General features: G+C 44.6%; 1 protein-coding gene across 7 annotated transcripts in view; it reads right to left on the bottom strand.

Annotated features, from left to right (window-relative positions):
• The window catches only part of RNF152 (ring finger protein 152), a 69,957-nt gene extending 52,259 nt beyond the window's left edge, over positions 1-17,698 (bottom strand). For 2 of the 7 annotated variants that reach the window (XM_081078070.1, XM_081078067.1), the window contains exons 1-2: positions 17,186-17,414; positions 15,873-15,996 (exon numbers count right to left, since the gene is read on the bottom strand). The gene's annotated coding sequence lies outside the window, so the exon portion shown is untranslated. Of the gene's footprint in view, positions 1-15,872; positions 15,997-17,063; positions 17,114-17,185; positions 17,415-17,632 lie in introns of those variants that run through there. The other 5 variants (XM_081078068.1, XM_081078069.1, XM_081078073.1 and 2 more) reach the window with 5 other exon arrangements.
• Positions 17,699-26,724: the final 9,026 nt, after the last annotated feature.

Genomic DNA, 26,724 nt, shown 5'->3' with positions numbered 1-26,724 from the left:
TAAGTATTTTCCTAATCTGTTTTAACAGGCATAGTTTCATTCTGTTTATTCATGACCATTCCTCACACCATAGTAAGTGAATTTTGTCTGATTAATATAATTTCAGAAACATAAAACCCAATTTTAGGCTTCCACTACTGTTTTACCCATTTGGGCTCCAAGTGTATTTGGGTTCCTGAAAACCTACCTCCAACATCTTCCATGAAACCAAATGCAAAACTCAGGGCAATTTGCCCCAAAATGATCTCCTTGCTGCCAGTCTCACAGCACATTAACTGATCGAAAAGAAGAATCCACCACAATAGCCAATATGTCTTTTGAATAATATACAAACACAAATTAAGCCAATGGTGGTAACCAACATACTATACTTCTGACTACAGATACAAGATTCAGTTACCAAGACGCTGTGCCACAAAAAGAAGAAAACTTCCTAATGATATGTCCTTAACCAATCAGTAGCATGAAGATACCATAATCAAAATAGGGCAGGCGATTAAAAAAAAAAAAGCATCAAATCACTGCAGTCCTTAAAGAGATTAAGAACCAGTTAGAGTCATAAGATAACTGTCATGACAACATTTAGTGGTGACAAGTCTAATAAGCAGGGTACCTGGGATGCAAAGTCGCATAAGGCAGGCACAGCCCTCAGGGAACCCACATCTATCACGGTTCAGCAGTTGGCCATCCCCAGGGTCTACAGTAAGATCTGTGAGGTGTAGGAGGCAGCAAAAGTCATTTTCAGCTGCAATCATCCATAATTCAGAGATGGGATTTAAGTAGGGTATTAAAGGAAGAATCAGGATTCAAACAGAGGGACAGAGGAAGAGAATGCAGGCATTGTAAAGGAGCCAACAAGGGGCAGGCAGGCCAGTCCCCAGCATGTCTTGGGGTTGATGCGTTAACAGCCAGTTCAGATGAGCAGAGGGTCTTCCAACCAGATGCCCAATATTCCAGGCAGGGTCCCCTATGGAACATTCCTCACGCACAGTCTGTAAAACAATTTGAATATTTTAAATCTAGGAAAAATCATAACCAATTGGGGGGATAATAAATATAAATTAAGCGATACAAAACATGAAGTCACGTTATCACTTGCACTTTTCCATACATGCAAGTGACCTCTGCTCCAAAAAACAGATTTTTTTTCTTTATTCCTACCACCCTTTTGGCCTATGTCCTTTCAGCAGCCAGCTCTCTAGAGAGCTCTCTCCCCCACTTGGCAACGTGGTTCCACCTCAGACTCACAATGACCGTCTGGATGTGGATTACTCTCAAAGGCATAGCTTTGACCTCTCTGCTAAATGCCATTTCCAAAGTGAACTCTAGATTTCTCCCAAATCTGGTCTTTTCCATGCAATTTTATATTTACCATTTATTCACCCAGGACTTCAGACCTGAAAACCTGTTTACCTTCCACCTCGCATTCAATCAGTCTCCAAAATTCTACTAACTTTGTCTCTGAAATGTCTCTTGCACCCATGCATCCTTTCCATTCCTGTCGCCTTCCCCTGGGGTTCAGATCATCTCTGGACCTCAGCTGGTCTCCCCACCTTCGTCCTTTCCTGCTCCCATCCATATTGAGACCTGCCAGATTAAGTTTCTGAAAGCGCAGCTTCTTACCCACATCCTTCCCAGCCCCTAAACCATCACTGGCTTCCTGCCAAATAAGTCCCAAACTCCCCATTCCCACCAACCTTTCTAATCCCTTCCTGCTGGTCTGGCTCACAGCTCCAGTCATAGTGCATTATTTGTTGTCCAGAAGACAAGGTCCACTCTCCCTGACCACCTTGCTGCTTCTGGAATGCCACTCCACCTGCCCACATGTCCGAGGGCACTGTCAAATGCTACTTCTTCAATGATGCCATTCTACAACCTCTGGCGAGAAGTCGCCTTTCCCCCTATGAACTCCAATAGCACGTCATCCAATACCACCTGGCATCTGAGTTCCTTCTGTACATGTATTCCTACCCCTACAGGGATAACAGCCTCAAGGAGCATCTCTGTATGAAAATAATCACGCCCACATTGTAAGTTAGGACTTTATTAGAAGAAAGCATTGTGCCAAGAGTTATGGACAGCCTAAGAGTATCAGCTGGCAGCTACATTGGGGAATTATGTTCAAACCATGCAAAAATCAACAATATCAATAACTTTTTATTCATTTATACAATGAAGTCATTAATATATAGGCCATCTCAGAGAAAGTGCATCTCCTTAACAGAATGAAAAATCTCAGGTAGCATACCACAGTGGCTTATAGGAGCCATTTGGGGCTCTATTCTAACCTCAGCTCTGACTTTTACATACTTTGTGACCTTGGGGAAGTCAGTTAGGCTCTTTGTGCCTAAATTTCTTGTAAATAAATTAAAATAGGATACTAATAAGACCTTCCCCATAAGACTGTGTGAGAATTATATACATACTAGATATAAAACACTTAGACCTTGGCACATAATTAGTGCCATTGTTAACTAGTCTTATCATTATGAAAATCTTTTTTGTGGGGAAAAAACAAACCCCACAAGAATCAGATATTTGGTAATTAGGATGCCTATCAGGATTTTACTAGAGAGACTTCACCATCTTAAAACTGTCAATTCAGATTTGCTCTATTTCCTGACAGGGATCCTTTGACTGACAGACAGGTAGGGTGAAATTCACTGGGGGGTGGCTCTCTGTACAATGGCTATGCAAACTGGGCAGGCTCCAAGACCACTGAATCAAACACAAAGCTTTCAGACATCAAAGGGCGCATCCACAAACAGCCATTGTTGTCATCCAGATGGGTGACAAATGTAGCTGTTTGATTTATGCATTTTGGTCAGTGGCTCTGCGTGGACACAACCACAAATACAATTAACTGTGGCAAAAGAAAACTAGAACTATGCACTGAATTCAGTCTGATAAGCAAGGTTTTGAGTTCAGCTGTTTAAAGGACACTAATTCACAGCATTTGGCTGTACTAAGAATATATGAGTCCGTTTCAAAGCCCATCACGTCATACAATGATTTATTTATTAGTGGTGTGGGGAACAGCTGTGGCTGTAGGGTATCGACATCTGCCATTTTCCCCAAAAACTATTTAAATGCACTAAACATAAATTGCTACAAATATCTCAACTTGAACTTGTGTTGCAGACACATATCCATACACAGTAAAACAAAAACTGCTTGGACACTTGATGTTTTATTACATTTTACTAAAATTATTTATTGCTCAAAGCTACTCATTATGTCAGAATGATCCGAGTGATAGGATAACAAAATCACATTTATCACCATCTTATTTTCTGATAAGACATAGAAATTATAAGAATTATGACAATAAGACTAATGCTACACAAGAAAAAACCAAAAAAATTTGTCCCTTTTTCTAAGGTTGAAATCTGTTTTTACTCACTATTTAGAATATAGGCATGGCTGCTTCAACAAGTTCTCTTCATCCCAAGTGTGAGAGAAGATTAGGCTAGGTAGACTGACTATCAAAATAAACACCCCAAATTTCATTGGCCTAATGCAATAGTGACTTAATCTCCTGTTCACACTGTGTTCAAGTGCAGCTTGGTAAAGGAGGTCATGCTCCACAGGGTCATTCAGGACCCAGACTCCTTCCATCTTGTGGCTCCATCATACTCTAGGGCTTCAGAGTTCTCTGCTGCACACCTACAGCTGGCCTGCAGACCAGAAAGAGAGTGCAAAAATGGCACCCAACTTTTAACTGCCTCTCATCTCCACACACATCCCATTGGTAAAAACCAGTCCCATGGTCCCACCTAGAAAGTAGTCTAGAACAGTGGCAGACTCTTGGGGACATTCAGCAATGTCTAGAAATATCTTTGATTGTCACAATTGGGCAACTGGCATCTATCTAGTGGGCAAAGTCTAGGAATGATACCAAATATCCCACCATGCACAAGACAGTCTCCCCTAAACAAAAAATTATCCAGCCCCAACCATATCACACGTCAATGCTCAGGTCTACTGCTGTTCTCCACTAACATACACTCTAATTAATCCCAACAAATCCATGATAACAATAGTTTGTTTATTCATTGGTTCCTCCATTCTTTGTTCCTCCATTCATTCATTCATCCAAACTCCTAAATAAGAAAAGGTCCCTACAGTCAAAGAATTCACAGTGGAGCAGGGGATCAACCATACACAGCATTATCATACACAGAAGTAAATAGAATTAAAAAAAAACAAATGGGAGGAAAATTAATTCTTCCTGAGAGTTGGAGGAGGATCCATAGGGCAGGTTCAATGGGAAGAAAGTCTTGAAGGAAGCATATAGTATTCACAGCTTTCCATCAAGATGCTGTGGGGAGTGTTTTCTTTTTTTGGGGGGGGGGGTGGGAGGAGTGGAGAAAAGGCATTCCAGGAAATGGGAACTGCATGAACAAAGGAAAGGTAATATAAAAGGATATGATTTATTCTACTTTCTGGTATGGGGAAAAAGAGTAACTAGGGAAGGAGACGTTATAAAAATGCATTTTTGCTCAAACATATTTTTTAGTGGCATCTTCAGCTCCAGCATCTGATCAAATGTCTCGCACACCTATGAGCTCGTACACTGGCTTTCTGTCAAAGTGGTCCTTCAATAAACATTTCACACCACCAGACTTCACAGAAACTTGTTAGCATTGGGTAAAGCTGAGGTAATAGCAGGAAATCTCACTGCAAATTTCCCAACAAAACTATCACCAACTCTTTCAAACGACACTGCCTCAAAGTCAACATCAAATTGATTCAGGCAGATGGTTGACCAAAATCATCCATCTTTGTTCCTGAAGACAGGACCATGTAGAAGTCAGATCTCTTCTTAAATTACGTTACACTGAACCCATTTTGTTTTTGTTTTTAAAGAGTTTTCACCCCTTTGGATTCTTAATTCCAATTGTCAATGCAGCTCCCAGGCTGCAGTTAAGAGCCCAGATAGCCCAGGTCTGGCATATCCAAGCTTTGGCATAGTCACCACGTGACCTTGGATAAGTCATCTAACTTTCTGGGCTCAACTGCCTCCAGATAACAGGCTTAAAGCACTTAGCACTGCACCTGAAGCACATAATAAACACTATTATCTTTGTACAATAGTTAGCTCTCCCAAAATTGTCGTGAACTGTGGATTCTGACATAGTTCGGGAAAGAAAATACCTGGAATAATTTCCATGTCATTTTTGTAGAACAATATTAAGAACAATTTCAGCTTGCTTTGGGCAAGATGTTTTTAATTACAAAGCCAACATCAGCTTGTAAAAAATCAAAAACAACAGTTGTTCTTGATTTTGAAGATAAAATTGAATTTTAAAAAATACCATATACCTACACAATAATTTACCCCCATTATTCTCTTCCCTCACTTGTCCTCATACTGTTGTCTCTCTCTCTCTCTCTACTTTTCTTAACTGTGATCAGCTTTGGGAAAACAAAGTGTATTTAGCTGTTAAGCACTATAGATTATATCAAACAACACCATCACCTAGCACTAAAAAAAACCTCATAAAAGGAAGAAATTTGTTTTTTTACAAGTCAGAATCTCAAAGGAGAAGTTAAATGAGGGAAGCGGACTCCAGAACCCAGAGAGTCGGCATGCTCGGAATCACTTCCTCTTATGGTGAGGCAAGAATTCCAAAGTGCAGGAGATCAAGTCCTTTATTTCTAGGGTTTTAGTCTAAATGAAACCCCATTCGCCTTCACTACAAGTGGAAACAGAATCTAATGGTGCTGGCCTTTGCAATAAGTCAAAGGTAAAGAATCACATTTAGGCTGAATCACATTTAGACTTCAAATCAGAGTGCCCTCCGAATTTACACAGAATTCTAAATTGTCTGGACAGCGCCTCTTTTTCAATTCCCATTACAGACTGGTCTTGAGCCCAACAGAAAGTTCTACTAAGCAGCACGTTCAAAAAAGGGTTTGACAGATAGATCCCATGGATAAGGTGAAGTAAGTCTGGGGTAAAATCTGATATCTTCTTTTTAACTTCTTAGTGAAGACATTTTTTGTTGTAAATCAACAAACTTCTTGTAAGGAAATACAACTGCCAAAGGGATGCAATTCTCAAATACTTTATTATTTTGTCATAAAACCAAAGTGTACGCATGATTAATTTTTGATAGACTTTGATAGATTAATTTTTGATTGACTCCAATGTTGAAAAAAAATAAGTAAACTATGGACTCTGCAAAGAAACACTAACTCTTTGAATTAATATTTAGCATTTTGTATACAGAAATAAAAGTAATTTATTAAATGAATTCTGTTTGCCTAAGATTCTCCTTCCATAAACAAGCTATTCACCTTTTTCTTAGATGAAATAATAGACCACGAAGAAATTTGGCTTATCTTGGAATACATCTTGGTATACATAATGATTATAGGGAAATCTGACTGAAAAGGTGATACGGATGTCTAGCAATTACCTTCGGCTGCTATGTGCATGGGGTTTACAAAACTGGCAACCAGCAAGCTAATTACTCTTCTGGTGATTTGCTGCATGTCCAGCTGGCACCAACCTAACATCCCCAGATAAACAGAAACAAAACACAACAGGTTATTATTTGAGGCATCAGCTAAAGAATAGAAAAATCAGTGACTTATCTAAGGGCCTTATCAGTTGCCATTGTGGAAGAGAAACAAACTTTCCTCCACCATCATGGTTCTTCTGGCTTGTCTAATAATCAAATAGACATGAGACAGATTAGCAAGAGAAAATAATCAAATTTAATATATACGTACGTATGGGAACTCCACATACATGAGAGAGTCAGAGACCCCACATGCATGAGAGCTTCAGAGATGGAAAGGAGGATCTAGGTATGTAAGACATTCTGAGCTAGGGATGAAGAAATGCACCTTGGGGGCCTTCAACGGATCATTGCAGGATGAGAAGAGCAGATGTTTAATAAATAAAAGTTTGCTCTACCATACAGATGGGTCAAAAAGAGATTATCACTGATAACCTTACCATGGCCAAAGTCCCTAGTTCAAGTTCTTCTAGGCAGTTAAGGGAAAGACAGAAGTTTCAGAAACTTGAACCTAACATTGCCCTTAGCTCAAAACAATCCACATACCACAGAAGCACCTCTTAGGGTGACTGGCTCTGAACCCCCACACCATCAATTCCGCTAGTTAACGATTCAGAGAGAAGGAATACTGACAAATTGGAGCCAGGGCTTCACATTATTTCCACTCAGGAGTAAGGCACCAGGCCTGGTTCCTTTCATAAGCCCTACTCGGCATTAACAGACTCATTAGGAAATCCCTCCCGTGTCTTTGGGAGAAAAGCAATGGGCACCGTGTACACAGGTGCCCCCGTCACAGTCCGTACTGTGCTCGTGTTTGCAACATGGTCCAGAAGCATCTGAGCTGCCAAAAGATAAAGCAAGTCATCTGCTAGCATCGTGCGATTCCACCAAGAAGGGGAAAAACAGTCAAGAAGAGCATAAGCGCATACATCAATACACTCCGGATATCAGTGCGACAAGGAACCCAGAGCAGATCTAGGTTCATGCATTTTCACATTAGCTATCGAAGGGCGCAGACGGAAATCCTACAAAAATCAGCAACCCAGCCTGAACTGAACCCCAGCTCTCAAAGTCATTTCTGAAGAATACATTGATTCCACCATTCCTTCAACAAGTAGTTATTGAGTGCCTACTGTGTACCAAGCGCTGTGCAACAATCCTGCCGGGCACAGCAAACACCACTGATTAAGTGGAATTTTTTTTAAAGATCTCATTAACTCTACATTTAAAGCATATAGCCTAGTTCTCTTGCCTTTATTAAAGAGCTCTCTTCCTTAAAATAGTCATCATCATAATAATGCCATCCCAAAAAGCAGATTCATAAATACAGGGACTAACAAAGCCACACTGCCTCCCCCGTTCTCTCCTGCCTCTTCTCTTAGGGTAGCTGTATGTCTAACCGTGTGCGACGCCCACAAAACCTGTTTCAGGATTCCGAACAACAATTGCAGAACAAGGACAGAGCTCCTAAGTAGGGTGACCAACTTGCCCCAGCTGTCCTGGGATTGTTCTGGTTTGGAAACAGGAAACTCCCTCAATCCGGGTATCCTTTTAGTCCTGGACAAACTGAGTCGGTGGCTCATCCTACCCCTGAGAAACCAGACCTGAGGAAAGGGAGGTCCATTACTGGAGGTCCTTCACTTGCTAGGGAGAAGTGAGGCCACAGGAGGATAAAAGCTGCTGTCCTTTAAGGCAGGCCCCGTGGCCTGGGGCTGTCTCAGAACCTCCCAGCTTTCTCTGGCTTCCTCCCGAGAAGGCCTGTCATCTTCAACTCTGGGCCATTTAAGCAAAGCTTTCCAAAGACTCTCCAATGACAAGACTCTAAGGACAGTGACATAATACATAGAAATCCTCATAGAAACACCAAAGGCTGTAGTTATTTGGATGTGATTATTTCTGTGGCTAGTTTCAGAGCTGCTTCTGTTTAGACCATGACTATTCACTCTGAGATTTCCAGAATCCAGCACAATGACTGGTGGATGGTGGACACTGAATAAAATGGACATTAATCACAGCTGCCACTTATGCAGTGCTTATGACGGATAAAGCAATACTTCATGTAAATGATCTCACTCTCACAATAACGCAGGGGTATTGATTGTCCCCCATTGTCCAGATGCGGAAACCAAGGATCAGTCAGACCTTATTTATTCAAGATCGTTATGGCAGAGCTCACATTAGAACCCAAACCCATTTCCCTTCAAAATGTTTTTAACCACTCAACTGAATTAGGATTGAGTAAGGTGGGGATATACGTGTATGGTACAAGATCAAGAAATGAGAGAGAAAAGTATCAGATACATTTCTTTTATTCTCTGCCCTTTTAGCTTTGCCATTATCTACAAAGCAGAAAACCAAATTAATTATGAGTTAAGGTCACACATGAAGCTATGGCAAGGCAGGAGTTTTAGTCAGAATTTTGTAGAATTATGCCGGGCAAACAATATTTGCACGCAACATTTGAATAAATTTAATAAATACAATTGTATACCTAATGCATGGTTAAGTCATCAATGTTCAGTGCTTCAAAGGCTATTTTACCCACCACCATAGGTGAAAAGACAGATTTCTATCTTAGATTTCTGAAGTGTTAGTGTGATGTAGTAAGATGAACAGGTACTTCCAATAAGATAGCCCAGTCATAAATGGCTCTCTACCTGCATGGCTGACTTAGCTGTTACTTAATTAAAATGATAGTAATCCTTATGTCTCAGACAACAAAGGGGCAAATACTCTCCACAAAGTACAGACATCTAGCCATGGGTTCTCCAAGCACTTTTAATTTCATATCAACCTGCCAGGAAACAATTTGCAAACCTACCCCAGAGCAATACAACTGCAAAAGAATATCACACTAAATGCTTTATTTCTGAGACATTTATCTTAGCTCCATTCACTATTCATCAAGCTGAGAACATCATTTTAATGTATTCTAGGCCATTTTCTCCAAGCAGCTGAACACATTTCCTCTTTCTTAATAACACCATCCATAATGGTCAAGCATTCTGAGTGTTAAAGAAGTTTCAATCATGTGAATGAGTATTCCAAAATCAAGAGGTGAGGTAAACCTGATGTCTATCACAAAGACACGTATAATCACCAGTTAATTATTCAGGGAGACGCGATAGCATGTGGGCACTGTCACCCACATGTGTCAAAGCCAAACAGCGCAGTCTGCTCCTTGAGATCGTGGGGTGGTCTGGTGGGGAGTAAAGTTCTGATGCTGCTTGCCGTACGTCACCAAGGAGAGAGTTTTTTGTTTTGTTTTGTTGTTGCTTTGGAAGAAGCAAATCAGGGTTGAAAAACAGATTGTCAATAATAATTCATTTTGTTAGAATGATAATCCTAGGTGAGAATGTTCACCTCCCAACCATTGGTATGCACACTGCGATCTGGCCCCTGTAATTTGATTCAATTCTTAATCATTATTAATGCAAGCAGGCAAAGCTGTTAAAAAGTTTCTCTTAACTTCATTTAAATCTATAGGCCCAAAGCATCTATAATTCCTTTATTGCAGTAGGTCAAAAGCATTTCTGTGTCGTCAATGATTGAGTATTTACTGAGCCCTGACTTTGTACAAACATGGGGATGAATACGAAATTGGGTTAAACTTCATCCAGTCTTTATCTTTAAGGAGATTTCAAGGGACCTGAGATCCTGCTTGTCTCCATCTCTACATGTGACAGCTCACAGGCCCACTTGGGGGGACTGCACCCTTCTCCCCCAGCTGAGTAATGACTGTTCTGCTCACTGGGAATCTTGTGACATGTGGCTTGATAACAAAAGATGTCCTGGAACATCTTTTCAATACACCTCCCTTTAGCTTGAGTGGGTTTCTGTTCTTTGCAATTAAACAGAAAGAAAAAGACATGTCAATCTTAGGTGGTAATTAATATAAGGCAATCTATGATGAGTGCCCTTTGAATGAATGAATGTTGAATGAAATGAAAGATGGATTTTGCCAAAACTTTGGAGGAGTGAAGGATTGCTAAGGACTCAAGTGATGAAGTTAATTTTTTAGAAGAGTCAAGAGCTGAGTCCACCTTTAAATATGGGCTATAAGGAGAGGATATTTTAGGTCACAGAATATTCCAAAATTAAGAACAATACTATGGAAACCATTTTTGAGAAATAGTGAGTAGGTTAACTATCCCAGCTAACAGGGCATTTTAAAGTCAGGCAGAGAAAAGCCAGGGTTGGAAATGAAGTCTTTCTAGAGTTAAGCTAGGTGAAACTTTAAAGACTGAGCAATATGAGCTTTAACACAATCCCCTCCGCCCCCAAAAACAACAAAAACAGAAGCTACTGAAGGTTATTAAGCAAAGGAATGAACAATTACAGCAGCCTATGGTCCTAAAGGTGAGGGTGTTTTGTAATATGGATTTGGGGTGGGAAAGCCAGGAGGTGAGGGTAAGCACTCTAAGAGCCCAGAGAGAAATAAGGTTCTCAGCTAGGATGTGGCATTGGGGATGCAAATTAAGGGAAATGTGGGAACTGTCACTAAGGAGGGACAGTTAATCTGCTTATAAACAGAATGCCAATAGCAATAATGTTCCCTATTTTCACGGTAACTGTCAAAGCTTTTATCAAAAAACTCATCAGTTCTTGGAGATCCTCAGTGCGGAGGAGCGCATCTCGTGTAATTATCTGGATTGATAAGTGGGACCTATTCCAGAAAAGTTACATTTCTTTGGTAGGTAAGAGTAAGACGGGGGTAGAAAGGAGTAGAAAGAAAATGGAAGCACAGAACACAGATTTGTAGTTTGCACTTACTGGAACCTTGCCCCTACCAGTGGCGCGTCCGCATTTCATCAATCCCCTTTTTCCATGAAGGTCTGATATCCAGGAAGCCCATGTGATGTTAGAATAAGTTTCATCATGTAGGATGTTTGCAGTGAGTTTAATCCATGCAGGAATTAACAAATCGAGTGGCGATTTTCCACCTCATCCCCTCCACTCCCAGCAGAGCAGAGGCCGCCCCCCACAACTGTACAAAGAATGTACTCCAGGTCTCAGCAGACATCCAGCATCTAGGCCAGGAAATCACAGTTCTCAAGAACCGCCCAGAGGAAGTGCAAGTCACACATACACGACTCGAGGCCTTCCTCTTTAAATCTTACAATGACAGGAGGTCGACCAGAAGTCGAAAATCCTTAAACATAAAATAAGTACTTATTTCATCCAGATTGTGATGTCAGTCATTGAGGCAGGCTCCTGAAACACACAGTGACGCTCACAACGCCATGAAGGAAGGAGCAGGAAAAGCAACGCCTTCCTCCCTTCCGGTGTCTGGGACTCTGACTGCTGGCGCCAGGAACCGCGCTGACTCCACAAGGGTCCTCTACCTGGATGGCTGGCTTCATTATGAAATTAAGTGGTGGGCAGTCAGAGGTCAAACAAAATATGGAAATGTATTTTGGTGCTTCCCACAATATTTCAAGACTAGTCCCCCATGGCTTCATTTTCCCTCTCATTCTGGACCTCGCTCTCTGCCCAACAGAGGCACCTGGCACTGGCTCCTAGAGGCCAAGGAGGGGCTATTATCTCGTTCTCCCTGCTGGTTTCTTTGCTGCTTATCTCCCACTGCAGAACTTTCTGGGTGCAATACTTTGTCACCTGAGAGGAAGGACCCAAGGGTGGACTCTGTGTGCTTGGGCCAATACTCATGTCCTCCAGTCCCTGTGACACTGGGGCTAACAGTTTACCATGTCACCTGTCTATGGAAAGCTGTCTTTATAAAGATGACTTCCTTCAGTAAGGTGATTATCGAATCAGAGCAATACTATTTAGTTAAATTCCATGCTGAAGCTAAAAGTACTCATCAAATCCTAAAAATTCTAATCCATGCATGCACGTATCACAACATGAAGAAACATATTTGAGGAACCAGCACTTCCCAGAGCAAAATCTTTGTACAAGCCACCAACTGCTTCATCCACAGCCCGTTGCAATGCCTGTTCCATAGCACTCAACTATTTTTAGGGCAAGTGTGGCCAGGAAGGCTTGGAAACCAACCATCATTCGAGTTACCACGGTTGCTGATGGAAGCGTGAGTGCCCCAGGCTCTCTGAGTATTCTATCAGTCTTGTGACCAGAAAAAACTTCTCACGCAAATCGCTTTTACCAAACATCAAAGTACCAAGAAAGAAAGACAAGGCTATTCTACACACATCCCTGCCTTCTCTAGGACCTATCTGTTGCCCTACAGTCCTTGCTGGGCGAGGCCATCTCCTGGGTGAGGCCAGGCCCACTGCCACTCTTTTCCTACCTTGGACTGTTCCAAACAAACTCAGGAAGTCTTAGACAGGAGGCAGATGGTGAGGGAGAGAAACTCTGTAAGTAACACCTCTCTATTACATAATGCTAGCACCGAACCTCCTAGAACCAGCCTGGGAAATATCTCCTGGCTTAGCATTTCAGAATAAGCAACTACTCAAAACAGGCAAAAAGAGAGAAAATTACAATTTTTTATTTGATGACCAGTGTACAGTCATATTAGTAAATATAACACCAATAGATCAGTAAGGAACGGGTTGGGGTGGGACCAGAGTCTTTAAAATATTTATCATTCATTCATTCAGTCAGTACTCGTGTAATACTGAGTACCTACAAAGCACTGAGCTAGGCCTGGTGGGAACACACTTCTTTCCGGTGGGAACACACTGTATAACCTGCCTGGGCCATATCACTGTGGACGTCATCAGTGCTGCTCACCTATATCCAGTTCTCCCTTTTCAGTACAAGAAATACTGAATTGTGGCTGCATGGAAGCACAGGACTGGTTCTGGCTGGTACAACATTAGTCACTTTTGGGTCTGTTCCGATTACTAGAGCCAGACCTTCTAGCTTCCTTCCCAATGCTGCAGTGATCTTGCAGCTACATGGAAGAGCACACCTCCATCAGTCTGGGTCCTTGAGTGACTTGGGTGAGCAGGACCCACCCGCTGACCACGCTGGACACACAACGTGGGAAAGAAAGACACTGTCTTTAGCCACTAAGACGTGGGGCTTATTTGTTATTGGGGAATAATCCAACCTATCTTGCTGATACATCACTGACTTAAAAAAGGAGAGAAACCTGCAAAGTGCCCCCCCATCTGTTTTCTAAATCAGATTATACAGAAAAGCAGAATTTGTTTCAAAATTCAAATGCAGCAGGGACTGAATAATACCTTGAAATGTAGAGGGTGCCAACAGATAGACAGGTTCAAACAACACCGAGGGAGGAAGGAATGAAAACAGAATGACCTTTCAGTAATGGTGAAATCTAACCATTTATGTGGAATTCCGCTAAAGAGTTTCAAGACTATGAAGAAAAGATCACCTTGTAACAACAGGTCCACTCATTTACAAAGTAGTGAGCTCCCCAATGAAAGAGGCATTCAAGTAAAGGCCAAATGATAGTATGCTCCCTCCTCAGAAGTCTAATACCACTCTTTGTTACTCTCTCGAGCTTCCATTGAACTTAATTAGAATCAGATCATCACTTCTCCATCGCCCCTCTAAGCTCCCTTAAGGTGGTTCATTTTTGTGTCTCCACACTCCCCCAACTCTTGGCCCTTATAAAAAAGCCCAATATATGTCAGGTGCCTGATAAACATCTGCTGAATGAAGTAAATGAACGTTGTAAAACCAGCTCTGGTAGCAAAGGTTTGTTTAATACCTCTAGGGCTCCCCCAACCTAAAGTTAAACACTACTGCAGACATCTGGGGGTGGGGAGCTTTCACCTAAAAACAAAACAAAACAAAACACACACACACACACACACACACACACCATAAAACAATTGAACATCAATACACTTTATTATAATTCCTGACTGTATACAATTTAAAACCACAATGAAACCTAACATTGTACTGTGGCCATCTTTGTTCCTGGACGTGCGTTTACATGTGCAGGCAGCTGTTTTCCCATGTGGAATTTTGTGTGTGAGGTATTTATTTTTTTTCTATTTAAAAAAAAACACACAACCACACCCTTTGTTTCTATTGCATTATTACACTCCTTATAAGCCCATCCCATGGTTTTTCTTCTTGCAGGAACACAGCACACACCCTGCATTATTGCTGACAGAAAAATTACTTGTCAAGATACCTCTATCTTAACAGCATTACAAATCTAATCTTTCCAAAGCCTTGGCCTTTGTTTCAGCTGGGACTAGATAATTCGCGTACTTCTAGTGATTCCTGCATGCTTTGAGAGGAGGAGAAATGCCAGTGTCACTTGTTTTGTTTTGTTTTTTAAGTCACCTTTCAAAACAAAAACTACCTTAGAAATGAATGACAAATCTCTCAAGTTTTTTCATTATATTTTTTAAGGGATTTGGGGATGGGGGGCGTGGTGAAAAGAGCATCTACCACAGGCACTGCTGCTGCTACTGCTGCAGTGTAAAAGAGCGGCAGCATAGCCTAGGTGCTCAGCAATCCCTCCTCCAAACCAGACAACCCTGGTGCATTTCCATAACCAGTCTTATCCCCTGCTACCTTGTGTAGGACGCCAGGACTCAGCCCTCTAGGAGAGAACACCAACGCCAAGGTGTCCTGATCCGTCTGAAGGTTACGTTTTCATTGAGCTTTCATTGATCACGATTAACCCCAGATCTGGTTGGGCTGACAGCAAAACAGAACTATCCTTGGAAAGAAAAGAACAGGCCAGAGTTTTTGGAAAAGAACCAAAAACCCAAAGATAAAATGCAGACTGAGAACCTAATGGTTCACAGCCATATACATGGAAACTTAACGAAAGCTGCTTTCTGCTCCCCCAACAGCCCTCCCTTCCATCTCCCAGTGACTTACAGCTGGCATGTCCCTCTTGATATTGTGAACACTATTCCAAGGAAGGGATAGGGAGAGAGACAATATTTCATAAGAAAGTCACTACATTTGACCAGTGCCCTAATTGAGCACTGGTCAAATTTATAATCAGCCTTACAATGACAGCTTTTCAAACAAACAAACAACAACAAAATAAACACTATCCCACTTACAGACTGAAGCCAAAATACATTACTACAGATAAGAAAGCAGGCATAGTTCCAAACCCTAGAATTCAGATACAACTGCCTATGTATTGACTATATCAAAATTATTATCAAAGGAAACCAGGTGGAATTTATACAACCCAAAACGCACCCTGCTCTCAATGACTTCTTCAAAAAGAAGGTTTAAAGTCACAGGCAATTTCTTTCTCGGAACCAGGAGTTTCAGCAGGCCCCCACTGCGCCTCCACAGATGGGGATGGAATGGTGATGCAGAAACCACCCAAACCGCCCCGTGCAAGCCCTGCTGGCCCAAATGACCCAAAGACACCCGGGCGGCTACTCAGATTATTGGGGTTACCTGAATGTGTCACCGAGTCCCTTTCACCCCCTTCTGCGTGATGACATCAAGTGGAAATGGTACGCGTTTGGGAAGCAAGAGGCTGACAGGCAGGAAGCACAATTGAGCCTGAGCTTTGTTCAGCCTGCAGTGAAATACATGCAGTAAGGGTTAGGGACGCGCAGCAGCGAGGCGTCCACGCACCTCCTGGCCAGCAGCGGCGGTGGGTGCCCTGGGAAGGTGGGAGAAGGCGGCGGAGGTGAGCAGGGCTGGCGGGCCGCCGAGGGGGCGGAACGCTTCCTAATTGTCTCCGCGGGATAAATAACCGCCTCCCCCCACTCCGCTGCAGTCTCCCCCGCCCCCAAGTTCTCCTCTGGTGGTAGCGCGTCGGCTAGCGACTGTGATTCCTCAGAAAGAAATGCGAGAAGGCGGAGAATCACATCTCGGGTCAAATACACACGAGCAGTATTTACTAGGCAAACCCGGTTACATGGGAGCGCGGGGCGCCGCGCCCCCAGCCCGGACACGCACAGCAGAGCTGCCTCCGCAGGCATCCTTCCTCCTTTCAGCCCGTCGGCCACCTCAGCAGCGTCACTGTCACTCTATTTTGCCGATTACTCTACTCTGTCCAAAACCGAGCCATGCTCCCCTGACCCACCCACATCCTAGGCGGGATCAGGGGACGCCGCTTCCCGAGCAGCGTCCCAGGAGTCCCGCCTGCTTTGTCCTGCTTTGTCCTGCCGCTGCCCTTCCAGGAACCAGGAGCCCAAAGCGCGTGGGTCCGCACAAAAGACCCCCAGCGTGTGGCCCGCCACCGCCCGTCTCCTCCTGGGAGGGGCCCCTGGGCCGCCGAGGGGCGAGCAAGGGTAACTTCTGCCGCTGGGGAAGGCGCCCGACGAGGGGCTTTCAACGCCAGGACCCACACGGGTGTGCGGGGTGGGGGCGCAGCTTGGGCGCGCGCGCCCACGAGGCGCGGGCACGAGACGAGCAGCGTCTTAGGACCACAGCTCCAGGGGGCATCCGAGGACTCGGCAGAGCCACTGACAGCGCCACCCCCCACCCCCGTCCCCAGCCGCCAGCCCAACTCCACCAGCGCTCCGGGGAAATGCAACTGCCTCCCTCGCGCTCCTGGGCCGCCCGCCGCACCCCCCGGTCCCCGGGACCCCCGCGGCCCCCCACCCCCATCCACCCGCCAAAGGGCACCCCTTTTACACCAGGCAGGGGCTCCCCTTTCCCGCTTCTCTGCTCTGCATGCGGCCGCTCACATCCTTTTGCACCCCTCTCGCCGCCCGGGACCCAGAAGGAGCAGAGCAGAGAAACAAACCGAAACTCACCGACCTCTCTGGGCAGCGGGCTCGCGTGCTGCCCACAGGAGCGCCCGCATCACGGGGTGGTCCCGCCGCGCCCGCCACCAGCTCCGCCACACGCGCGGCGCGGTGGCCTGGCGGGCGCGGGGAGCGCGGCGTCAGCGCCCGCAGCCCCGGCTCCTGCTCCGCCCTCCGGGAGGCGCCCCACCTGCCCCGCCGCCCTCCACGCTCCGGGCCGGACGCCGCCGCCGAGCAGCAAGCGGAGCTTTTGGTGTCACCGCCCAGACTAAGGCCCCGAAGGGCTGGGGGCGGGAGGACGGGCTCGGCTCCCCGCGGCACCGCCCCTCCCCCGCGGCTCCACCTCCTCCAGTCCCCCCACCTCCATTTGTCCCAGACGTCGATCTGTCCGTCGGGAATCTCAAAACCCCCCGGGGGTGAGGAGCTGCCCACCTTCTCGCGCTCCCTCGGCCTTACCCTCAAGTGCCCAACCTCGGCAGGGACCTCGATGTCCTTTTCCACGCGTGCAAGTGGGAAGGGAGCTGGAATCAGGTGTGAAAGGAGGCGGAGCTCAGCCAGCAGGAGGGCGTGCCGGAGGTGGAGGCCAAGGCCGGCGGGAACCAGTCGGCTCCCAACTTGGGAACGGGTCGAGGGAGGAGTTGAGGTCGTCAGGTCTGCAGACACTGCCTGGCTCCGTGTCACCGCGGGGACTTTTTGGCTGACCCTTAAAGTTCACACAGTCCAGCCAGGACAGGCCCTGCTTTCGTGGACCGGATGGGTTGCCCCACTACTTGGCTCCCTCGGATGGGTGCTGGGGAGAGACGAGCAGGGAGGTGCAAGGCCTGAGGGTTCTAGAGCAGCGCGAACCCCTGACCTGGGGCCCACCGGATTCTCCACCTTAAAACCTAACTCAGACCGCAGGGACGTGCTTAGAATGTCTAGTTCTCCCGAGAAAATCGAAAGACGCGGTCTCTTGTTAACTGCAAACCAGGAGAATAGAAGAGGGAGGTGGCTGGTAGAGGATGGTTGCCAGGCTCTCCATGGTAGAGGAGGGTGTCTATGCAGAATAAAGATCCAACCCTCTAGTCTATGACTCTGGTAAAGTTAAGCCTGCCAACTTAACTGGAGCGCCAGCACTAGGTTCAACGGACTGTTGCCTTAGTCATCCAACAGAGGAGTGGGCAGCCTTTCCCAGATATCTGCATGGAACTCTCTTTATGTCCTCCAATCTTGTCCAAAAGGAGAGAATTGTCATTGTAATCTCTCCCAGCAGCTCATTGAAGTGCTTCTGCCACGATGATGAAAAGGAAACCTGATGAACCAAAGGGGGCTCTGTGTGACCTACCAAAATTCACAATGTACTCAACTGCCTATCCTTGTCCCACAAATGAAGCCGGTTAGTTGTGTCTCCAAATGTGGTGTCACTCAGCACATACAGAAATTGGCCACGAAGAGACAGATAAAGCCTGACGAGGGTCACACCTCTCCAGGATTTCAATTACAGCATTCACCTGACTAATCCATGTGCTTTTGTTCCCTGAAGTTATAACCTCTACTGTACACTTGGCAGGAGTGAAAGCTACATGTGTTTTAAAAGCCTAAGGTATTCTTGGAGGAGAAGACTTCAAGAGTCTTTATTTTCAGCCTCAACCTTATGGCAGAAAAAAACTCTTTTTTTATTTTTCAATGAGAAGCAATGAGAGTATTGAAAACTCTGATGTTGGCTGGGAACTTGGAATAGGATGGTGAGTTATAACAACCCAAGATTTTACTAGGTAAATTTAGCACAGAAATATTATGATTATACAGGAGGGACTTTAAAGACTGCTTTTAAGAAGCTAATTTCAGGGATCAGTAATTATTTCAAAATGTTTAAACTCTTTTTTTTCCAGCTGCTTTCAAAGCAGTTCTTTGGGAGGATTCAAGCGTTCAGCCTGGTGTGGGGTAAACGTTTCCATCGTTAGTCATTCATTCCCACTGGCTGGTATTTTAATTCACATAGCATCATGGGTGTTCTGCCTTCTGTCCAGTCTTGTAAGGCTATCACACAGAGGAGGTTAATTAACTGGGGCATACTGGGATAAGCCAATTCTTAAGACTAGTTGGGGACCAGTGTGGGGCAGGCAACAACAGGCAACAACACGTAGAAACAGATTCTTCAGGGCGGCAGTTCCAGGAGCAAGGCAACTAAAACCGGGCAGTGTTCTGAGCTGCTAGCTTGTGGGCCGTGGGATCTAAGTTTTAGAATCACATTCTAGACTAAGGCACTGCCCATGCTCGGGGTTTAGATGGGATCCAAAAGCATCCCAGGTCTTGAAAAAGTAGATTGTCAGGATGGGGTCCCAGCACTGGGGAACAAGATAAGGATCAGGCATTCATGAATTCATTCAACAAATATTCCTTGAGTTTGGACCATGTACCAGGAACCAGGCCCTAGGATTAGGACAGAGAAGAAAACAGACCCAAATCCCCACCCTTGCAGAACTTCTATTCTAATGGAGGAAACAGAGACTACATCACATAATAAATAAGTAAAATAAATTGTGTGTTAGAGAGTAGAAAAAGGAAGGGGAGAAAATCAAGCAAAGAAGGGGGTTATGAAGTCTCTGTGTTGGAAGAGGGCTGAAATTTTAGCTCAGTGAGGAAGAAGGTGGTTTTGGAGCAGAGAGCTGAAGGAAGTGAGGGAGTAAGCCACACCTGTCAATAAGGGAAGACTCCCCGTTATTAGAAGGGGTACAAGACGAGATCTGTACAGGCACGCCTCAGAGATACTCTGGGTTTGGTTTCAGACCAGCACGATAAAGTGACTCGTAATCTTTCTGTGGAAGAGGGTCTTGCCTTCAGTTTGTATAAAAAAAAAAAAAAAAAAAAAAAAAAAAAAGGCAACATCTGTGAAGCGCAATAAAGTGCAGCACAATAAAAACGGGGTATACCTGTATTTCCCTGAGGGCAAAGGTCAAGACACTAGAACTGGGTCACAAGGTCAGTCAGACCAGTAACACCGATTGATACTTAGTCACCTGAAGTTAATTAAAGGTGCTTAAATCGGGACAACGATGAATTCTTATTTGTGTGTCCACAGCAAGGGGCACAGGCACCCAATAAATGTTTATTGAGCTGAACCCTTACATTTCCCAGGACCCGGGTGGACTGAGGTCAGTGTGACTCCTTAATACTCCAGACAGCCCTTCTATCGGGGATGACACTTCCACAAAAGTATGTCTTGATGTCTTTCATTGCTTTTCGTGACTATCTTCCTGATCAGGGCAGCAATTATCTTTCCACTTGTACCTAGTACACTAAGTGGGAGGGAGAGAAGGAGGGATGAAGAGAGGAGGATGAATCTGGACAGGGAAACAAACCCTACCCTGCTCCATGTGTAAGAGCCTACAGATCGTAATCCAGCCCAGTAATGAGGGTTAATGATGGTGAGTTTTCTGTTTAACGTATTTGAGGTTTACATGTTAAAACTGCATCTTGAAACCGAATTATGGTGACAGTTGTATACCCTTAAAACAAGTGGATTTTATGGTATATAAATGATAGCTCAATTAAGTTGTTTAAAAACATTGAAGCAGGCGCCTCTGGTTAGACAGCTTTCACATGCCATCAATGATAAGCCAAAGAGGCATATTCAACCAAACACATTATCATCCTTCCTAATAGATGTTTAACCAAATTGATTTGTATGGAATAAAAGCATATATTGGTCTCTTCCCCTGGTTGCTGGCGCAGAGCTCCTAAAACCTTTGTAATTTCCTAAGTGATAAGAGCGCTAGGAGCTTCTTTTGTTCTAATATTTGGTCTTTGATCCTGGTTCCTGACACTGAGCTCCTGAATCCCTTGGGATTTCCTGGGCGACAGGCGTGTCTTCTTGTTCTAAGGAGATGACTCCGGGTGAGCTCCTCGACCGGGGCTGGTCACCAGAAAGACCAAGGCATGATTAGCAGCCTAGGATTCTCAGCCTCCCTCCCCCCGCCCCATTCTCCAGAGAAGGGAGAGGGGCTGGAAATGGAGTTAATAATCCATCATGCCTACGTGATGAAACCTCCATAAAAATCCCAAAAGTATGGGGTTCAGAGAGCTTCCGGGTTGGTGAGCATTGGAGGTGCGGGGAGAGCCCCGCGCTCAGAGAGCATGGAAGCTCTGCCCCTTCCCTCACACCTGGCCTGCACAGCTCTGCTACGTGGATGCTCGTCTCTAGCCTTTATCGTATCCTTTTATAATAAACTGGTAAGCAGCAAGTAACAGTGAGTTCTGTGAACTGCTCTAGTAAATGAATCAAACCTGAGGAGGGGTCCAGGGAACCTTCGAATTATAGCTGATTGGTCAGAAGCACAGGTGACAACGTGGACTTGTGATTGGCGTCTGGGAGTGGGGAGCAATCTTGTAGAACTGAACCCTTAACCTGTGGGAGCTGATGCTGTCTCCAGGTAAATGAGTTCAATTATAGGACATCCAGCTGGTGTTACACAGAATTACTTGTTGTGGGGGGAAAAAAACCACACATTTGGTGAGCAGAAGTGTCTGAAGTGAAGTGTTCTGTGTGAAAGTAAAGGAGAAAGAAATATGCAGGAGGAAGAGCGACTCTTTCTTACTCAATTTGAAAATTTATTTTTCCCTTATGTAGTATTTGCCGCCTTAAAGTATATATAGTCTTTTTAACAGTCTAAAAGAAAGTCTTCAAGCACATATAGTCTAAGATAGATTACGAATAATGATTGCTAAAGGTAGTACACATTTCAAAACTGGTTTTTATTTTAGGGCCCTACTTAAACCAACCCCAACAGGCCACTTACTCTGATAAGGTGTTCTAAGTGAGAGGTACTACACGTATATATAACACAGTGTCTAATATCTTACCTCTTCAGAACCAAGCACTACCTAAAGACAATGAAGCCTCATCTGGAACAAAATATTGAAATATTCTGGAAACCCCAAAGGATTTTCCCAAGAGCTATATTCAGATTGCGTTTCTAAAAGCGGTGACGGGCTGAACAAAGCCATCTCTCTTTTTCTTTAATCTTCATACGAACAACACACATTGCAAAACAGCTGGCTAGAATTCTACGACCGTAGTCAGGTGTGATGGTCAACATGTCTAACAGACTGTGGGCAGAGGCACCCACCACTCCTTGGGACAACAACCCTGAACATTATGGCCATTTTGGTGTGTCCTGGCTGATGTCAGCTGAGATTGTGATGCCACAGTCCTCAAGACACCCCCTCAATGACAGGGGTCTGCTGTGTTCTCATCGTATTTGTGCAGTGAGGGGCTAAGGTCCCCACACCCACTGTAAGTTGCTAATGTCTTTGCTATAAGTATGGTAGAGGGAAGTTATTCTAAACTCAACTCCATTCCTGTACAATCAATGTGAGACACTATTCTTACTGCCTAATGGCTTGGAGTGACCCCCCCCCCATCAGCCGGGGAAGGACTGGAAGGTGTAGCCCCTCTAGTACCCCTCTGTTCCTCACCTCCATCGTCTGTCCTATTCTCCTTTCTTCCAAGTCTACCTCACCTTCTATTCATCCATGCTATTCCTACTGTCCTTTCCATCAGCTGTCAGGATTCTGCATCCACTTAGCTCCTCACCTTCTTTGGCCACAAAATCTGCTGCTGCTCCAGCTGTCAGAGAGTGAAATGGTGCATCTTTGAGACAGAGAAAAGGAACAACAGAATAAAGAGGTTCCACTACTATTTTTAAAGACTCAAGTCTGAATGTAATGCCATTCCTCACCGGTCCCCAGCAGCTGGCTTCAGTTCCTCCAGAATCCATTCCTACCTAGCCTGCATCTCGCCCAAGTTGACCTGGCACCCCTGTACCTGCTTCAGGTGCAGACCTGGCTTTACCCAGCTGCTTCTCCCCACTGGCTCTTCCCTCAGCCACTAATAGCCACAATCATTCCAACAAAAGTGAACAAACATCTGTTTCTGTCCCTTCTGGATCCAGAGGATCAAGTTAGGGCACCCTCTAGTGGTCAGGAGGAGAGATGGCAACCTCTGGCATCACCCAGAGGTCAGAGTTTGCAGAGGTCAAGGAAGGGCAAAACCTAATTGGCCGTTCTCCGCATACCTTCTCCCTCTTCTTGGTTTAATGTCTGAGGTCTACTATTAGTTCCATTCCCTTCCCAGTGGGTGGAGTGTGCTGGAAGGGGGGGATGGAGTAAAGCACCCCCATTTGATTCTCAACCTTGTTCCTTCAATTTCTTCATATCTCCCCCTTCACAATGTCCACAGCAGTTTGGCATGTTAACATATTAGACTGTTTTAAAGAACACAAATTATTCTGCCACAGGGTAAGGGGACTTCAGAATATCAACCACGCCCCAAACCAGTAAATAACGATAATTTCTTTCCTGTTAGTGAATGGTGTTGAGCCCGTGCAGCAGATAGTATTTCTCACCATCACCTGCATCCTTTCCCTGCATCCTCGCAAGAGCCTTAGAAGTAGTATGACCATCCCCATTTTATAGAGGAGGAAACTGATGCCTAGAAAATGTAAGTACCTTGCCCAAAGTACCACGACCAGTAAATGGCATAGAAACGTGACCCAGGTCTGCTGAACCCAAAGCCCTTCCCCTGAGTCACTGTACCAGGACACCTCCCAGAGACCTCAGCTGTCAAGGCAACGCTGCTTGATTTGGCTCCAACGCATCTCAGTCTCTCCCAAGACTCTCCTATTGTAGCTCAGGGTCAGCAAGCGGCTTCGAAGTCTGGCATGTGGCTCCCAGTACTCCCCTGCCCCAAAGTTACTCAGAAATTCAAGATTGGGACAACAGAGCATTAAAGTAAGTGTGGGACCCTTCAGAGAGCAGGGCCTCTGCGACTGCACAAGTCACACATCCATGAAGCCAGCCCTGCCAATTCTTGTCATCCTCAAAAACATGAGAACTAGACATTTTACCATTTAGTAATAATGATTTTACAGTCATCTCTTAAAGTTTGTTCAAGAACCACTTAAAGTTGAATTTGCTTTGTGTACCTCTTTGCCTTGGAGAATACAGAGGCAAAGAGATGGAAAAATTAAAGGTGTCATTGGAGATTACAGTTAACTAAAACTCATCATTTCTATGAGCTTCTAGATGGTCAGCTCCTTGATTTCACATGCCTCTGGTTCATCTTTGTATTTTCTCCCAGCACTAGGATGATGCTGCCATCTGATCGGAACTCAAAAGTTCGCTGGCTGGCTGGCTATACTTAGGAAATAGAAAATGAGTGAGAAAAGTAGTTTGGGGTTTCAACTTGAAGATGTCTAGAGTAGGTGGACTTTGTTTGGAAATGAAAAACAGGATAGTTTTTGAGAAAATGTGTGATTTAGAAAAGCTACTTTGGCCCTGGCGTGGAGGAACATTTGAAGACAGAGATACTGGAAACAAGGGGCACAGCTGGAAAGCCATTACACTAGTTCTCAAGAAGTGATCAGGACGAGAACAGAATAGACGGGTGGCAGTTAGGGTATGGTCATCATAACAATTGCACCTAGTTCTTCACAGGTATTATGCCTTTTCATACCACTGTTTCATTTGCTCCTTCAATAATCGGGCTAGGAAGGTTTTATCACATTCTGTAGAATTGCAAATTGAATCTCACAAAATGTGAATGATTTCTACAAGTCATAGTAATTAATGGCCAGGTCAACACCAAATGCCAAGGCCATGCCCACCTGTGGACACCACCAGCTAGCTATACCTTAGAATCACAGGGTGACCTTCTAAACAATAAGATGTCTAGCCACCCCCCTACCTTGAGATTCTGATTTAATTGGGCTTGAGGAAGGCCTAGGCAGGGAGTTTTCAAAAGCTCCCAGGAAATCTCATCAGCAGCCCTGTAAGGAACCTCTGCTCAGCAGCACCAACCAGACCACTTTGGGTGGTTGGGGGAGATTTGACTGAAAATGGGAGACCATGGGAGGCAGAACTGATGAGACAGACTTGATAACTAATTGCAGAAAGATACTATTGTGATAAATCCTTCAGCCTGCAGGACTAACCTCAACAATCTCATCTCACCAGTCTCCAATGGATGCCTTACACCCGGGACAGCTAGAATCTAGGTTAAAATAAAAAGAAAATTGCTCCTTGTGATCTAAAACAGCCATCACAGATAGTAACAAGTGCGTGTATGACAAATGTATGTGTGTGTGTGTGGGGGGGGGTGGCTAACTATAAAGGTAGAGACATGGCCAATGCTTCCTCTGAATTATGCCCTGAACTTCCATTTAGTGGCACTAAATTTTTTCTTGGAAATATTCCACAAGAGAGTTTCCTTTTGGATTCCCACAACTATCTCCAGATAAATGGCCCATGGGAAAACAAACTGGGTGGTGAGGATTCTAATATCATCATTTTGTGACTGAATATCCAGACCCTTCTGCAATTTGGGCTCTGACCCTGCTCGAGTGACTGAGCCCCACTGCAGTTTAAATCCTGGCTCCGTCTTCCTGATGAATTGCATTCTCTGTATTGTCTGTTTCACCACAAAACTTGTGTTACTGATTTATTTTGCAGACTCCAACAGAAACCGAGGCATTGGCCCCTGCCTGTGACCACCCTGCTCCCCTGATGACCATGTCTTATGACGCCAACTGTTGGCCATGAGTCAACCGAAACTACCCATTGTTCTCCTCTCACAACCTCACTTGCTGACCACTGAGTCAGCCGACCCTCGAAAGCCCAACTGCCCCCACCAATCAGAAAATGAGTGATGCAAGTTGATGGTCTTGCTTCTCTAACAACCCCTCTCTTAGACTCTGGCTTTTAAAATCCTGCCTCATTCTTTCCCACTTCAGATTGTGTCTTCAGTTCATGCCGAAGGCTACGTTCTGATTTGCAAATCATATCAGAATAAAACTCTCTTTAATTCCTCCATAGAGTCCTGTGAGACTTTTGTTTACTATGGTGATGATAGTAGCAGTGCTATCCTTGAGATTTGAGGCAGTCAGTGAAGGAGGATGGCTGGAGGGAAAGACGCATTTAGAAGCCAGAAGTATTTGAGGGCAGCCGGTTGGCTCAGTTGGTTAGAGCGGTGCTCATAACACCAAGGTCACCAGTTCGATTCCCACATGGGCTAGTGAGCTGCTCCCTCCACAACTAGATTGAAAACAATGACTTGACTTGGAGCTAATGGGTCCAGGAAAAACACACTTTTCCCCAATATTCCCCAATTAAAAAAATAAAAAGAAGTATTTGTGATGCTGGTAGCATATCCAGGTGGAGAAGATCAGCAAGCAATTGGGGATGTGAGACTGAATCCCTGGAGTTAGGTCTGGGTTATATTTTAAAGCAGTCTTGGTAGAAATTTGTTAAAACCACAGATGTGAATGAGATCACCAAGGAACTCCACGAAGAAAGAGAAGAGGTCCAAGAACCAAACTGTGGTCCACAAATTTGAAAGAAAACAAGCAAATTACAACACATCTGAAAAATTAAATGAAATGAAAAATAAAAATAACACAAATTTAGAAATGGTAAAGTATGCAACAGCAAATACAGAGGGGATTAAATAGATTAGCATCATAAAAACTCTTAGCAAAGTGGGAATAGAGGGATTACATCTCAGCATAATA

Source organism: Rhinolophus hipposideros, assembly GCF_964194185.1.
Source record: "Rhinolophus hipposideros genome assembly, chromosome: 17".
NCBI lineage: Eukaryota > Metazoa > Chordata > Mammalia > Chiroptera > Rhinolophidae > Rhinolophus > Rhinolophus hipposideros.
The sequence above is the reverse complement of the archived record's forward strand: the minus strand, read 5'-3'. Positions and strand labels throughout refer to the sequence as shown.